The sequence below is a fragment of the Ursus maritimus genome, unplaced genomic scaffold (genome assembly GCF_017311325.1).
Source record: "Ursus maritimus isolate PB19 unplaced genomic scaffold, ASM1731132v1 scaffold_4, whole genome shotgun sequence".
Lineage (NCBI taxonomy): Eukaryota > Metazoa > Chordata > Mammalia > Carnivora > Ursidae > Ursus > Ursus maritimus.
Genome location: NW_024426552.1, coordinates 8,009,907 through 8,016,688, shown reverse-complemented (window position 1 = coordinate 8,016,688; position 6,782 = coordinate 8,009,907). Strand labels below are relative to the sequence as shown.

Here is a 6,782-nt window from a genome sequence, read left to right as displayed (position 1 = left end):
ATCGGAAACTAATGTATCTACTTCAGATTATTTTGTGACTTCTGACCCCCACAGCTGAGGCCAGTCCTGACAGAACCTAAGATGGGGCACTGATCAAGCAGTTGGATGACAAGGACTCAGTAGGTAGGTAGGTAGGAAAAATGATGACCTTTAGCACCTGGCCAAGAGACATTGGGTGGCACATTCCCGTTGCTGCCTGAGAAGGGATACTGCCTGCTGACCAAGGCAGAGCGTTAGGAAAAAATGGTTGGAAAATTTCAGAATCTGGGGCACATTCAGCTGCTTCCTGCCACTTCCTGAGAAGTCCAAAAGAGAGGTGAACTCAGGGAAAAAGCCAGGCAGCCTGGAAACAGAATGAAGAATTTGTTCTGCCAAGGAAGCCCTCTCTGTCTGGAGTCTACAATGTAATTTGACTCATAACCTGGTAATTTCGAGTCTTGCTAAATTAAAGAACCCAAGCCCCTACACTCCAAGCAAAGGCATCCTGGGCAGGCAGTTTTACCGAGGCCTCATGGTCTCACAAAGAGCTTCCTATCTGTTTTTCTGCCAGACAGTGAGAGGCAGTCCAGAGGCAAACATCAGTGAATGGGTGTTATCTTCCTAACGAAGCCGGCCATTTCATATGGTCTGAGGGCAGTGGTCATTAGCTGGAAGAGAAGCGGGTAGGAGAGTAGAGCAAATAGTTTTTTTAGGGTAAGGGTGTCTCAAATATTTTACTTGCAAAGTATCATTCACCGTTTTTTGAAATTCAGGCTTCACTGGGAATCCTGTGTTTTCTTAGGATTTGTTAAATCTGGCAATCCTAAAGCAAAACTGACCAGAAACAAGCATATCAGAAACCCAGAGGTTTGTGAGGATATTAATCCTATTGATAAAGAAACAGCAAACTAGCCCCAAATTGCAGGTGACTGACCAATCCCTATAGTAACCCCTAGGACCCTATATCGGTTCTGCTCCCAGCAAATACCCTCCAATGCTCACTTCTGATGGGGCTTTTAAAGATGAGGGACAAGGAAGTCCTCCTGCAGGGCAGGGACAGTAGGATATTGGGCAAGAAGAATTGTTTCAGAGCCAGAGGTATTCAGATGGGTCGACCAAAGAACTTACTCCACTGCCAGAGAAGGGGGTCCTCGCCATTCCGGTTCCTGTAGGATTTGATCACTGCTGTGGGCCAAGGACTGCTGGGTGTTCTCTGTGACTCCCCTTTCCAAATGGGGGTTTTTGCTGTAACTACTTTTCCTCCTGAACCATTGTCTATGGCTCATTTTAAAGCAGAACTTTTCTTTAAGTGCATGGGTTTCCAGGCCACAGGGACCCCCTCTGCACTGAAGAAGAGCTCTGGGCACCATCCAAGACATAGGTGTTCAAGCTGAGAGATGTGCCTGAATGGAACTTTGAGGTTGTTCTTGCAAAAGGTATGACTTTGTACATGTTGGAAGACAGGTGCATAGATATTTGAGTGGCCGAAAGGGCAGGTTTGATTTTGTGGTGGCTTGCTTTTCTCTTCCAACATTCTCCTCTTCTTCAACAGCAGATATCTTTCATTGCAGCGTGTGGGGTGACTGACTGAATTACAAGCTTATTCCCGTGTTAGAACCTTCATTTTCTGGCCAGGCCGTGAAGGCGTGGCCCGCGTAGAGCCTCTGGCCAGAAGCAGCCCAGCCCTTTTGTTCCATTGTGCCATTACCAGGGCGTGGCTGGGATGCTGGGAAGGTAACAGGAGCGCAGTGCACAGCAAACCTCTCTCACTTCTGCGACCAATTACAAGTCTGTGGGATTCCCCAAACCGTCCTCAGTTTCAATCGTTCACTGGAGAGTCGCACAGAACTCACTAGAAGCTGTTGTACCCCTAGTTAAGGTTAGTTAGAACAAAAGGATACAGGTTAAAATCAGCCAAGGGAGGAAGTACAGAGGGCAGAGTCCAGGAAAGTACCCAAACTGGAGCTTCCAGCGTCCTCTCCCTGTGGAGTCACGGGCAGCATACTCTTTGGTGTCGACGAGTGACAACGCACATGGAGCGTTGCCACCCACGGAGGCCCATCCAAGCTCTGGGACCAGAGCTCTGTTGGGGCTCCATCAGGTAGTCATGCTGGTTTCCCATATATCTGATCTCAGTCCCAAGCCCCTCTTGAAGCTGAACTACTATGTCGTGACCCATAGACCCCATCCTAAGGGACCTGAAATCACATGCACTTGCTCACATGGCAGCCCCAGTCTACACACTCCGGCGGAGCTTGACAACCTATCAGAATGGAAGGCAAGGGCCAGATTGCTCTCTGCGCAAGGTTAAAGTCTGGCACACAGACGTACTTTTCTGCAACAAGAGAACCCCAATTTCTAACTGAGCACAAAGCACCCAGAATCAAGAAACCCAGCCTCCACCAGAATCCCTCCCAGGCACCTAGTTGTGACCATGTCACTAAATTCTAGGCAACGGGCTGTAAGGGCAGTTGGTATTTGCCACTAGTGGGAAGTATCCTTAAATAGAGGAGCTTGGTCTCTTCCCCCTCCTTTCATTTTGCTGTCTAGATGGGGCTTGACGAGCTGTCTTGGCCCGTAAGGTGAAGCTTCATGTTGAGGATGTGAGCAATCAGGTAGAAGGAACCTGGGCTTCTGTTGGTTGGGGCGCCCTTCCCACAACTGTTTAGAGAAAACACTTGAATTGTGTTTAAGCCACGGTTACTTTGGGGTTTCTGTCATTTGCAACAAGACCTCATTTCAGCATTTGCTTGAAACTTACTTTTTTTTTTTAAACTTACTTTTATATTGCTTACATCTCTTCGTAAAACTCTATGCCCCCTGGTTACTAGATTCGTCTTTAATCTAAATCACCCGCGTGCTACCAGATCCTTCCTGGCCGTTGTCTCTCTGCGTGTGGCTGGGTCCTGCCTCCCCACAACCGTGGCGTTTCGTCCCAAGCCTCTATCACACGCAGGCACTTTATTTTCCATTTTCAGCTGAGGACGGGAAGGAACTGTTTTCGGATTATATAATCATTATACTTTCCATGACTAATGAAATTGGAGATTTGACTTAGCTTAGTTTGTATCTAAACTTTGAGGTCGATTTTCTTGATACACCTTTTTAAAATTGAAGAACAGACTATTTGTTTCGTGAGACTGAAGACTTACAGATCTTTCTAAGACCTGATGTTCGAATTTTATCAAAATGTACCAGGGTTCCCTATGCCCAGCGGCTTTACCTCGCGTAGCCAGAAGGCGGGATAAACCCTGAATCTTCAATTTTTATGTTTTTGGTGTTCTGTTGTCCTTTGTTCCAAAGAACATTCTTTGTTCTTCATAAAGACTTTATCACAGGTTTTGCAGATATCTGAGAAGTAATCATTAAAACTTAAAAAAAACGAACAAATACTGCCTTTTACATTACAAAGACAGCGATTTTATCCTTCCTTTATTTAAGAACAGCAGGTCATCGGGATGTGGCTGTCATATGACCTCTGTTACCATCTTCACAATTTATCAGTCTTGGCATTGCGGGTTGGAAGAGGACAGGAGAAATAACACTGAAACTCCGAAGTCTCACTTCTAATTTGCCTATGTTAATGACTTGATTTTCTCATTTTCATGGTAGAAAGGGTGCACGTGTGTGAACATATATATGACACAAAAGTTTGGGGTACCAGGGTGGCACAGTCGGTTAAGCATCTGACTTGGTTTCAGCTCAGGTCGTGATCTCAGGACCATGGGATCGAGCCCCTCGTGAGGCTCTGCACTCAGTGCAGAGTGTGCTTAAGACTGTCCCTCCCTCTGCCCCTCCCACTCGCCTCCCCTCAAACAAATCAATCTTTAGAGGGGGTTGGATCGATAAACCCAAGCCAAAAAAACAAACAAACAAACAAAAACCCAGAACCCACGACAGTTAATTCTCTCATTACTACTCAGGCAAAAATCAATGTTTAAAACCTCAATACATATCAATGACATGTTTCTTAACTTTGCTCCATTATAAACCCAAGGAAAGAAAAAATGTATACCAACGAAGATTGGCAAAGTCATAAAGCCTTAGGAGGGTTCTCTAACAGTAATTATTAGACGAGGGCTTGCCAGGGATTTGTTTCCTCAGTGAAGAAGGCCTCATGGAATTTTCTTGCTGAGGAACCTAAAAACGTATTGCCACGAGTGTCCTCCTTTTCCAGATGAAACAACCGAGACCCCGGGGAAAACAACGTTGATACCAAAGATCCCCCCTGCTCATTAACAGCAAAGCCAGAATCAGCACCCAGGCTGTTTGGCTCCTGGGTCAGAGCCCCTTCGGAACACGCCGTGTCCCTTCGATGACGGGTACAGGAGGTTCGACCATCAAGGCTGAGATGAAAGATCTCACGGGCGGCCGATGCACCTGCACAAAACAAGTGGATCCACTTAACTCACGTTCTCTTGATCAGAAAGAAACTTGTATTCAGGGGAAGCAAAAGATGTCTGTCTCCAGAATAATTCAGAAACTATTTTTCTGCCAGACCAAACTGAAGAAAGAACATGTAGGTTTCCAAAGCTCGTCGGCAAGCACAGGTCATCTGCAGAGTAACAGCCGGGTCGTATTTCCTCCTAGGATGTACATGCCTGAGGATGAGAATTTCTCAACCTCCCATCTCCCACCGCACCTAGCTCATAGTTGCTGCTAAAATTTCTTTTTAGTGAATGAAGTCTATAAATCATGGCTTTAGACCCTGGCATTGTGCCCTTTTCAAAAGCAGCAGTTCATAAACATGTGTCTAATTTCCTGTGCTGTCAGAAATATTGTTTAATCATACTGTTAAAAATAAAGACCTCCAGGGCCCACTGAACTAAATTCTCCAAACCACTAGCTACTCTTTCCTCTTTGGGCCACTCAGCTGTGCAGCCGGAAATGGATCGTGGGGGGAGAGCGGCAGCTCTTCTGCAAATACCCCGGAATGTGGGCTATGTCAGAAAGTGTTTGGAGAATGCCTCCAAAGCTGAGAAAGTATTTCCAAAGCCATATACACGCAAAGATATTTGAACCAGAGGCTGTGCTCTCCAAAATAGATGCGTGGAGCACATTCACGGAATATCAGATTTTTATCACGCTTAGGGGTTGCAGCTCATTCCCGTGAACCCAAGAGCTAAGGTAATTATAAACCGTGTGCCATGGACTAGTATGCTTGCAATGGATCGTGCAGTTTTCCACAGATCTTCCTATCTGGTAAAATGCATATAGAATTGTGTTTAAGCTCACAGGCCTGTTACAAATCTTACCTGACCAAGGACGTGAGCAAGTTTCAGAAAAAACCTACACTCCATCATTACATCCTGTAAAAGACATGCGATGCTTTTTCACTGAAAAATAGGTATCCTCAGTTGAAATCTGAGACCACAAGTTGAATGTTGAAGCCACATTTCAAAAACTATCCTCCCATGATCTCTGCCAGCTGACACAGGTGAAATGACCTGCAGGTTTCCTCTCCTCTGACAGCACAGAGACAGCAAAACATTGTCTAGGTTTGGAGTTTCTGGTCATACAGAAGTTCCAATCATATCGATGAGAAAACATTTTAAATCAAGGCCTTAAAATAATCCACCTGATGGAATACTACTTGGCAATGAAAAGGAATGAACTACTGATCAACACAACAGCCTGCGATGGACCTTAGAAGCATTTCGCTAAGTGAAAGTAGTCACACACAAGACTGTGTACCATGTGAGTCTATTTATAGAAATTTCTAGAAAAGGCAAAACTGTGGAGACAAAGTAGATCAGTGGTTGCCTGGGGCTACAGGTAGGAGCAGGGAGTGACTGCCAACAGGTGAAGGGGGTCTTCTGGATGAACGGAAGTGTTGGAAACCTGGATTCATTCATAACGTGTATGTAAATACAGAGATTTGCTGAAACGCATCTACCATATCCTAGCAACGGGGGAGTTTATGGTACGTAAATTTTTTTCAAGTAAACTCTGTGCCCAACATGGCACTCAAACTCATGGCCCTGACCCTGAGATCAAGAGCCTCATGCACTACCAACTGAGCCAGCCAGGCACCCCTATGGTATGTAAGTTACATCTCAATAAAGCTGGTTTTTTTTTAAAAGATTTTATTTATTTATTCGACAGAGATAGAGACAGCCAGCGAGAGAGGAAACACAAGCAGGGGGAGTGGGAGAGGAAGAAGCAGGCTCCCAGCGGAGGAACCTGATGCAGGGCTCGATCCCATAACGCCAGGATCACGCCCTGAGCCGAAGGCAGACGCTTAACGACCGAGCCACCCAGGCACCCCTCAATAAAGCTGTTTTTAATTTATTTTTAAAAATTATTATTATTATTTTAGAAGATTTATTTATTTATTTTAGAGAGAAAGAGAGCACGAGCAGGAAGGGGAGAGGGAGAGGGAGAGAGAATCTCAAGCAGCCTCTGCACTGAGCGTGGAGCTTGTCGCAGGGCTCGATTTCATGACCCTGAGATCACCCCCTGAGCTGAAACCAACAGCAGACCCTTAACCGACTGAGTCACCTTATTATTTTTAAGAAGGCTCCATGCCCAACATGGCGCTTGAACTCATAACCTTGAGATGGAAAGTCACATGCTCTACCGAGGGGACCAGCCAGATGCCCCCAACACCCATCACAAGTTTGAAGCCCCCGAGGGAGTGCGTCGTTCCTGGGGACGCTGCAATACCAGTTCAAAGTGCGGGGTGGACGGACTCTCCCTGCTCCAAAAATCCATTTAATATATTGTCCTTGGATAAAGGACATATCAGATATTAAACTGATAAGAACAGATGCTAGATCTTAGCCAAAAAGCTGAAAATAAAG

General features: G+C 45.6%; 1 pseudogene; it reads right to left on the bottom strand.

The window, feature by feature from the left end:
* Positions 1-6,611: 6,611 nt before the first annotated feature.
* Positions 6,612-6,782, bottom strand: LOC121100565 (annotated as a pseudogene).